At 43.0% G+C, this 10,387-nt stretch overlaps 1 long non-coding RNA gene across 4 annotated transcripts; it reads left to right on the top strand.

Moving 5' to 3' along the window:
- On the top strand, positions 29-8,798 carry LOC110406651. Of its 4 annotated transcripts, XR_002443545.1 has the most exons (5): positions 31-667; positions 5,041-5,152; positions 5,526-5,757; positions 6,627-6,759; positions 7,741-8,798. It is a non-coding gene; the product is annotated as an uncharacterized LOC110406651 (long non-coding RNA). The 4 variants fall into 4 exon arrangements; XR_002443546.1 differs by having other exon boundaries at positions 29-263; positions 6,627-8,798; XR_002443544.1 differs by having other exon boundaries at positions 29-667; positions 6,627-8,798.

Raw genomic sequence — 10,387 nt, 5'->3', positions numbered from 1 at the left:
GCCGTAAGGCGGCGCGGCCGCTGCGGAGCCGGTGGGACGACCCGCCCCGACGCGGGAGGGGAGGTGCGATCCGCCCGCCGCGCCCGGACCCGCCGCGCTGTCTCGCGAGATGAGATTGGCCCGATCCGCCCGGCCGGGGCGGGGGAGTGCAGGGGATTGGCCGGCACCGCGCGCTCCCATTGGGCAGGATGGGATGGGATGGGAGCGGCGCGCGGCGCGGCAGCCGTTGGGGCCGGTAGGGGGAGTCCGGCAGCGCGAGTCCGGTACTGTGAGTCCGGCACAGTGCGGCTTCGGCTCGGGAGGGGAGTGCTCAGCGAAGGGGGAGAGGGGGGAAAGCTTGGGGCTGTGCCCACTGCCCTGGGCAGCCTGTACCATGCCCACCGCCCTTTGGTGCAGAACCTTTCCCTAACCCCCAGCTGCCCCTCCCCTGACGGCTCCATTCCGTTCCCTTGGGCCCTGTTCCCACCTGCCACCGCGCGTGGAGCAGAGACTGGCTGTGGTAGACTGGCTGTGGTTCGTGCTGAGGAAGGAGGACTTGGAAGGCCCTGAAAGCAGACGCTGCTTCTGTGGTCTGATTCATGTAGTAGCAGTGACTGCGTTCCCTCAGATGAGCACCTCCAGGCTGCACAGCCCAGAAGACCCTGGCTTTCTAGTGAGCCGTTCTGGTGTAAGAGATGGAATTTGGTTTATAAAATAATATAAATTGAAAGGTAGTGGTCTGCATACAAGCAAAGTAACAAATGAGAAGGAAAACAAGATCTGAGAGGTGTAAAGGCTTCACATACATAGAATCTTAGAATGGCTAGGGTTGGAAGGGACCTTAAAGATAATCCAGTCCCAACCCCCAGCCATGGGCAGGGCTCCCCCCACCAGTTCAGGCTGCCCAGGGCCCCATCCAACCTGGCCTTGAGCGCCTCCAGGGATGGGGCACCACAGCTTCTCTGGGCAGCCTGTGCCAGCGCCTCACCACCCTCTGAGTGAAGAATTTCTTCATAACGTCTAACCTAAATCTTCTCTCTTTTACTTAAAATCCATTCCCCCTTGTCCTGTCACTATCAGACCATCTAAAAGGTCAGTCCCCCTCCTGCTTGTAAGTTCCCTTCTATTTCTGGAGGGCTGCAATGAGGTCTCCCCAGAGCCTTCTCCACGCTAAACAAGCCCAACTCCCTCAGCCTGTCTGTGTAGGAGAAGTATTCCAGCCCTTTGATTATCTTGGCCCTCCTCTGGACCTGCTCCAACAGTTCCACATCCTTCTTGTGCTGGGGGCTCAAGACCTGGATGTAATACTCCAAATGGGGCCTCACAGGGGCAAAGCAGAGGGGAACAGTTACCCCCCTCTCCCTGCTGGCCACCTCTCTTTTAATGCAGCCCAGGATAATGTTGGCATTCTGGGCTGCAAGTCCACACTGCTGGCTCATGCCCAACTTTTCAACTACATGTATAGGTGATAAAAAGTGACTACTTTGGGAAAAACAAGCAAAAACAAACAACAACAACAACACCCCCCCAAAAACAAAACAAAACAAAACAAAACATTACAAAGTCTACAGACACCTAAGGGATAATCTAAAAGGATTCTTGTTAGAGCAGCTACTCGCTGACTGTCTAGATTACATTGAGAGGTCTGCTTGCAAAGTACATGGCTAGAATAGTAAAGCAAATGGAAGAGGATGCCATTGGGCTTGCTGCCATGGCCAGCCTGTCCTAGGAAATGGAAGAGTCCTTGGGATTTTGCAATTTGCTAACAACTGAAGCAAGAACTTATAAATTTTGGGAAGAAGATAAAAGAATTGCAAATTGCTGAGGAAATAATCTTTGGAGGTGTGCAGAAGAGCTGGCTGGAGAACTTGGGAAAGCATGGGCATATACAAAGGCTTTCTACCCTTACTTGCAACACATACAGAGAAGTAGTCAAATATCTCTTAAGTCAAAAAAAGGTGAAAACTAGGTAGTTTATAGAGGAAGGTGCTGCGGGAAAGTAAAAATCTTCAGAAATCTAATTTTCTGGCAAAATAAGTAGAAAGATGAACTTTGGCATCTGATTTGCACACTCAGTCTTTGGGAAGATGTTTTGGATGACAGAGGTGTTGAGAACATGCCGAACTGGCCAACTCTGTCTTCCCATCTGTTTCGCTCAGCTGTGAAGAAGTTGTTGTAGTTCTTTGTTCTGGTCAGAGAGGTTTGTTTTGCTGGGTCTGAAGAACTATTGCAATAAATTGAGAAGGTGAAACCATGTCAATGGTCTGCAGAGTGGAAAAGGCTCTGGTGGCTGTTTCTGCGTCTTTGCTAAACCTCCTACAGAGATGAGGGGATATGGTTTGATACGAGGATACAAAAGGCTCGGGAGAATGATAGCTTATTACAGCAAAACTTAAGTTTTCCTGATAGGAGTTGCTGGTCTAAATGAAAGAAAGAAGTAGCTGCAGCTTTAAATGTCCATAACTATACACAAGAACATAGGACGATGCTCATCTAGCTCAGTTTGTTGTCCATGACTGGTAAGCAGAAATGCTAGAGAAAAGATCTAGCAGGGAAAGCACAGAGTGGCACTTCCACTGTGTGCTCTTGGCTTCTGGCCACCTCCAGTTTAGGTACTTCCCAATTCAAAGGTTGAATGCTCTTCATTCCCAGCCCCGATGAACATTTCTTCCTTGAGCTCATCTTCAGTGATTCATGAACCAGCTTATATTTTTGGCATGCATAAAACACTGTGGCAATGAGCTCTGCAGTTCAAGAGCCGTGCTGTGCAAAACGGTACTTCCTTCTCCACTCTGTTCATTACTCATCATGTTCTGTGTATCTCTTATCATAGCACACCTCAGCTGCTCCCCTCTAAGCTACATCCCCTTCTGAGGACCGATGTCCACATAACATAACAGATGTCCTGTTCTGTGTTCTGACATCCTCGTTGCCCTTCTCTGCTTTTCCTACTTCTGCCTTATTCAACTGTGAGTCTTCCATAGATTTATACAGTTATGCACCTTTATACACTGAGTCCTGTTTATTTCTCTGCTCCGTTTTTCACATTGTTTGCTCTATTTAAGCCATGAACATTGATCTGACACTATACAAGAGCTGTCCTCAATGACTTTTCTTATCATTCCTCAGCAGCAATAGTTAGGAAGCATCCACCACTGCAAAAGGGATGGATTCTTTCTTTTTCCACCCCACCTTCATCACAGTATTTTATTTTGCATTTATCAGTACAGAAATTGGACTTGATGGCTTAGAGTTTCTTGGATTCTCTCCGTGGCCTTTTGAACGATTGGTCTCACACTTTCTACCCCTATTTTTTTGCTACTGAGACCATTTTGATGAGAAGGTTGCACACTGTGATTTAACCTCCTCATCCTTTAGCTGAAATAAATGTCTTGAGTGAGTCCCATCAGATCCTGGTGATGAATAATGATTCATTTTATACAGTTCATCTCACATCTCTTACTAACTCTTCACTGCGAGACAGTTCTCTTGACTTGCACCCTCTCAGTAAAGCCTGGGAACAACTCCAAGATCCCTGTAGAGATGCAAAGAATTAATTCAGGTTTTCTCCTTTAGCTTTTTTCCCTCAGTGCTCTTGTACATTGCACTTATCTGTTAACCTGAGAGTGAGCGGCAGATTTTCTGCTTCTGGTGTGCTGGCAAAACTTTTCTTTGTTCCTTTTTTTGGTGGGAAGAGGTTTGTGGTTAGAAATGATCTTGCCTAAAATTGTACCGTAAGTGAAGGGCAGTTTTCTGTGTGCTAATCCACTATCAAATAGAATCGTGGTGCTTCTGCCCAGGTAACCTTTTTTGTTCAGCCTGCTGCTAATAACAAACTCTGCTGAAGACAGCAGAGCAGATTTGTAGCAAGAAGGAGAAACCTGTTGAGAAAGAGAAAGCTCTCTTTCCTTTTCCCATAAATTTCAGAAATGCAAACCGCTCTTGCGTAATGGTCTTACTGGAATAATGGATGTAGAATCGCAGAAACAGCCCTTAGAGCAATAAAATCTCTCCCCATTGACTGAGATAGCAAAAAAGAAAGCTACTTATACGTGGCTAATGCAGCCATCTGAAATCCTTCTATCCAAATGAAAAGGTTTCTAGTCAGAGCAGGAAAGCTAACAATTTAGAAGATGGAATACTTTATAGGAAGCGGGATGGGAACAAACATCGGTTGACAAAGGAGATACTGAAGTCATGATGATTTTGAAACAGATTACCATTTCAGGGTAGCAAAAAATCTAAGAAAAAGATGGGGCTAAAATACTCCCCACGCAAGTGTTGTAGTAAATGTGCTGCAAAAGAGGATATTCTTGTGCTCAACATCTATGTAACAAAGAAGTGAGAGTGTGCGATACTAGTAGAGACTCAAGGAAACGAGTCCTCAGACGTATCTGACTTCTCACATGGATCACTTTGCATGCAGGGGGCAAGGCTGGGCCCCTGCTCCTCCAGGCTGGCACTCCACCGCAGCACAGCCCAGTGGCGCAAAGGGAAAAGTTCACGTTGCTGCCTTTGCAGTACAGCTTCTCTGGGACCAGGCTGAACATACTCTGTTTCTTTTAGATGGCTTATAGAAAAGCTTCTAAATGATCAATAAAAGCATGAAATATACCCATCATTCTTTAAATGGGGCTTAAGTAAGAACCTCAGTAAACGTCATGCTTTGAATTCCTAAGGAGGGAGAAAGGGATTGGGGCTATACTTAAATTACTGGCTCTCAGGCTCCTTTGTTAGCTCTATCCTCCTGTTGGCTCATAAATGCTAATAGGAATGCACAGATTTCAGACAACCTTTACAAGTACAAATAAACCTTTTCAAATTATATGACTGTGAGTATGAACTTCATTTCGTGTTTAAACTGACATCATCTTTTGAGAAATGGTAATTGTTGCTGGAAAATTAGATCTGAAACCAAAGGAGCACATTTGATTTGACTTGATTTGATTTCCTATTAGCCGGCAAAGCTAAGGGAAAGGCCATGCAGTTGAACTGCAGAATTTGTTTTTCTTCCTTTCCTTATTAAAATTGATTATGTTATTGTTTGCTATGGTATTTTAGATAACGCCGAGGAACAGAAAATGCACTGTGGGCACTCGGGGAAAAAAATACTGATGAAGGAGCAACGAAAAAGACAGCATTAGAGAGGCAAAAGAAAAAAGTGGCAAAGGAGGTATATTAAATTGACTTGCTGTGCTGCAAGTATTTGAGTTTCTTTTAGCAAAGAAGCTGAGTACTTCGGCTAGGAAGCAACTTCCACCAGTGTATTTTTGTCCCGCATTTCACATGGGAAGAACATGGTGGGAAGGAATTAAGTCACACCTTGAAGTTAAAGGGGAAATCAGAACGCTTCCAGATTGTTTTGTTTATTCTCACAAGACTTTTCTCTTGTAGACAAATTCCTTCCCGTAATAATTTAAGCGACCCAGCCCATCTACAGTGTATTTTAAATAGCAACATATCCAAAAGGGGAGGGAGAATGTATGTTTTGTGTGAGTCTCTTCATCTGTGGCTTTCTAGTGACCACTGTATGTTATCCTTCCTAGTTCAACTCTTCAATTCAAAACATAAGATGAGACCACCAGTGCAGAAACAGATTTATTATTCCTGGAGCAATCAACAATGTTGGCATGCTAACAATGCCTAAAAGCCTTCCTGAGTAACTATGTGAGATGACATCTTCGCTTGTTCATCAGACCTTGAAGATGCCAAGTGATTCTTGGACGTAACTCGAAGAACATTTAAGAAACACCCCAAATACCATTTTACAGTGGCTTCGTAAGTGCTGTTCCTTGATCATTCAGAAAACGAACATGATTGTTGATGAATTCTTTAGCTGCTGTGAGTTTTAATGATACCTCTGTATTTTAAGCCAGTTTTCAAATGCCAGCTGCTCACTCATGTAAAGTCATGTTAGTGCAATTACTTGGTTTCTTGAGTATGTTAGACACTTCCAGAAGAGATGGAAGTTTGGACTCAATTAAAGTAAATGGTGAAACTCCAGAAGGGTCATACTAGAACAAAAAAGCAGCATACAATATGACTTTTGGCGTATATATCTGTGCATAGACTCTTTTTCTGGCTAGGAAACCCTTCTGTGATAACTCTAAAACATTTTCTCTTCAGAACATGATTTGAAGCAAAATGATCCTTTCATTTGTCCTTTTTTTTTTTCTTTTTTTCCCCTTGTTTAATTAGGCAAGGATTTTAAAAATCCATTGCTAATTCAAAAATTGGTGAGCATGTGTTCTGTGTAAACATTGGTTGGGAACTCTTCACTGTGAACTTTAATTTGAGTATTCAGCATTTATAATTTGAGCTCTGCAATTGCACGTCTGACTCAGCTGGCACTATTTCTGTTCCCTGGCTCAATGACTCGATTTATGCTTTGTTTCTGTATTCATCTAAAATCAATATCAGTTGAATCTTTGCAGGAGGAAGGACTTTATGCTTAGACTACAAATTTGAAATCTGCTTTCTGAAAAAGTGTTCAATAATTCAGAGCTGATAAGAGCTTTTGTTTGAGAACGGGGACTTTCAGGTTCTATTTCTTCCTCTGCCTGTAAGGTGTTAAATCAGGCAATGGCTCTACTAGGAGCAGGGGGGAAAACTCATCTCTGTCTAAAGTTACTTTCCTTTGTTTACAGGAACTGAGGAGTCCTGGAAGGAAAGGAGTAAAGCAGGATCTGATGGTTTTAGTGAGAAGGTGCTTGGTGAGATGCAGGATGGTGGTTTCTGTTCTGGTCCTGTGCCAGGAACAATGCAAGCAATGACAGTCAGGTATGAAAGCATAAAAATGTATGTGTGTGGGGACTAGAAATCTGTTGTCCCTCTTGCCTGTTTAAACTCCCAGCCATTGGGAGAGTCCCTTCTTCTCATTCTTTCCCTTTAGGAAGAACATTTCAGAATTTTAGAAAGGAACCTCTCTTTCTCTCCAGTGAATATAATTGTGTGTGTGCATACTTACTCATTTAAAAGCACATACAGACATTTAAATATTAGACCAAAAGTTTTTCATTATAAATCCATACCAGATAGAGAAGAAGTAGGTTTGAGTATCTGATGATGTGATGCTTTTCCAAGTGACATTTGGTCAGAAGGAGGCTTGGAAATGCTAATTTTTAAACATGCTTTTAGGACCTAGTACAGTCCTTTTGCTCAAGAGGGTAAAATATATTTTAGATGCATTACAGAGCATTGTTGTATAATGATATTTATAGCCTAGACGAAGAGAGAACCTTAAATTGCAAATGTATCTAAAAAGTATTTGATGATTTTGCTTTCCTCCAGCAGTGTAGCTCCACTGATTTGTCTGTATCAGTTTTGTCTCATCCATGTTGTAATGTTCCCGTTTATTTCCTACACCTAGTGAGCTCCTTGCAGGGCTTCCTTTCCAACTGCCTACAAAGTTGCTCTTGCGGCTGTCTCTAATTGTGCTGCACTTCCTCAAAACATCTCCTTATTCATCCCATCTCCCATTTTCTGTTGAAAGCTTTTAAATGCATTTTAATGATGCATAACAGCAACATAATGAGCCTAATAGCATCCTATTGATTTTCATCTGCAACACTGGCATTCGAACATTTCAATAGCGTTTTAACAGTGTGTATATTTAATGTGATTCAAAGACAAGGCAAATGCACCACAATATTTACTTGCTAAAAAAAACCTCCTCTATCTCTTACCTACTGAATCCTCCCTCCGTCCTCCCCCACAATCTGTTTGTTGCAATCAGCTGCATTAGAAGTATTTCATTTTCAGTGTCTTAAAACAAGCAAGCCATAATCCTTGGGACAAGGAAGTAAAAGGGAAAAACAACAGGTCACCGTATCTGCACGTATCTTTGTTTATCTCCTGTGGTCACAGTGAAGATATTAATGATGCAGACCCAGTCAGTGCTGTCGGTGAATGCAGTGTTTTAACTGCAGAGTGAAGAAAGCTGCTCCAGGATACTCTCTAGATAGGAGTTAGCTGAGTTATGGAACACACTAGCTCAGGCTAAGAAAAACAAACAGAAAAATGAAACTGGCAAATATACACATCACTATAAGATAAGATAACCATTCCCTTTTGCTGAATAACTCGGTAGTTACACCCTGCAGAGAGCACTGCTTTCGGGAAGAGTTTCTGTGTATTCTGTGAGCAAGATGTGAAGCAGCCATTCAGTTCACTCAAGTGCCACCTGCATGTGTGACCACTTGGAGGTAATGCTAACAGCAGTATTGACAAGCTGCACCACCCACACATACAGACACCAGATGGCTGTGCTGCCATTCAACAGGACCTGGACAGACCTGTGAGTTGGGCAGAGAGGAACCTGATGAGGTTCAACAAGGGCAAGTGTAGGATCCTGCACCTGGGAAGAAATAACAGCATGCATCAGTACAGATAAGGGGCTGACCTGCTGGAAAGGAGCTCTGTGGAGAAGGACTTAGGTGTTCCAGTGAACAACAGTTTGGCCATGATCCAGCAGTGTGCCCTTGTGAGGTCGCATCTGGAGTACTGTGGCCCCCCAGTTCAAGAAAGACAGGGAACTTCTTGAGAGAATCCTGTGGAGACCTGCAAAGGAGATGAGGGGCCTGGAGTATCTCCTGTATTGAGGAAAGGATGAGAGACCTGCGTTCTGTTCAGCCTGGAGAAGAGAAGGCTGAGAGGGGACCTCATCACTGTTTATAAATACCTAAAGGGTGGGAGTCACATCAGTGGGACCAGACTCTTTTTGGTGGTGTGCAGTGTCAGTTATAAGCAGAGATGCTATTTTTCCAGGGCTGTGATGTGCTTTATTTGAAACTGTTTATAACAAATGAATAAAAGTGAAATTGACATTAAATATAAGCCTTACCCTTCTGTTTTTTTTGGCGCGTCACTCATACACATTACATATCAATTATCTGTACAGGTGTGTAAATGTGCATGACTCTCTGAAGATATTAGGAAATACAGCTTCTGCTCTGTGGTTTGACTGAATATCAGTAGCATGGTCAGAGAGAGTGAGACAGAAAGAGAGAGAGACAGAGAGACAGAGAAGTACTAGAGATACGTGGAAGACTTATGCTTTTGTAAGGACTTCAGTTTTCTTGCTTTCTCAATACGCAGCTGTTGGTTTGTAACCACATCAGCCAACAGGATCATCTGACAGGGCCTGACTCAGATATTACTGCAGTTAAGTGAAACTACACAGAGTTTCTGCTATCGAGCTACAAAAAATCAGCTGCTTTAATTACCATTTATTTCATTTTTTTCCCAGTCTTTGTACTTTTCTTTAAAGGTCATGATGCAAGTGAGCTCAGAAGAAAAATTCCTGTGAATATATAAATGATTTTGAAGTTTGAGAAGCTTTTTGAATTAGTTAACAGTTTCCAATTTGCAAGTTAGGCTGAAATGAAGATACCATACTTGATTCTAAGAAGTTACCCAAGAAATCCTAAAACACTGAACAGATAAGGTACCGAAGGCAGACATAGGCATGTGTTTCGTGTCATACATTAAAATATATGTGAAGTTCAATTTCTGCCCACACCAGAGACACTAGCCTTTGATTAGGGACAGAAATGATCAAGAAAACCATCATTTGGTTCTAACATTCTGAAATAGGAAACATAGTTTATTTTCAGTAGATGGTGGTAGTAATGAGTAGTTGTCCTGCAAATGCCTAAATCTCTTGGCTGACTGCAGAGGGACTGTAGAAGGATGAGCTCAGATGTCTCATTTTTGATCTCTGCAATGGGACAGAACTATCCCATTCCCAAAGCCATGCTGAGCATCCTGGGGAAGCAAGAACAAGTTTGAAGCTGAGCTGAGGGTAAATTCTGGCAAGAGCTCCAATTATACCTGCAGGCAAGCTATGTGTTCCTTTTCTTGTCTTCTAGCAGTGTACTGCATCCTTTTTTTCCCCAGAATATGCTGGTCTTTCATCTTTTGAACATGAATTTTTCAAGACAAGGACCACCTCTAATGACACGTTTATATAGTCCTTAGTACAGTGTTTGCTGAGAGTAGTAAGTATGCCTATAATGGAAATTATAGCATGTCTCAGGAAAAAGGGTCTTCCATGCATAGGCCACTGGAGCAAAAATGAAAAGGTGGCACACAAGCAAAGGAGATGGACAATACAAATGCTTCTACGCAGCCAGTTTGCCATGACAGAAGGCCCCCTGGGCTGTATGAACTGTTTCCTTTTTTCGGATGTTATGTTGGCATTCGTGTCTCGCAGCAAGCCATCAGAGGTTTCTGGAGGATATGGAATTACTTTGTTCCCTGTCTATTAAGTACGACTATAAAAGCATGTCTACAGTATGGTACCAGTTGATGAAACTGCAAAGTAGTAATTTCAGATTTTGTAAGCAAAAAGCATTTTCTATGCAGAATGCATAAAAACAGAAACCTTTTTTGGGGAGTGTTTCCTCTG

Source organism: Numida meleagris, chromosome 1 (assembly GCF_002078875.1).
Source record: "Numida meleagris isolate 19003 breed g44 Domestic line chromosome 1, NumMel1.0, whole genome shotgun sequence".
In the NCBI taxonomy this organism is placed as follows: domain Eukaryota; kingdom Metazoa; phylum Chordata; class Aves; order Galliformes; family Numididae; genus Numida; species Numida meleagris.
The sequence above is the reverse complement of the archived record's forward strand: the minus strand, read 5'-3'. Positions and strand labels throughout refer to the sequence as shown.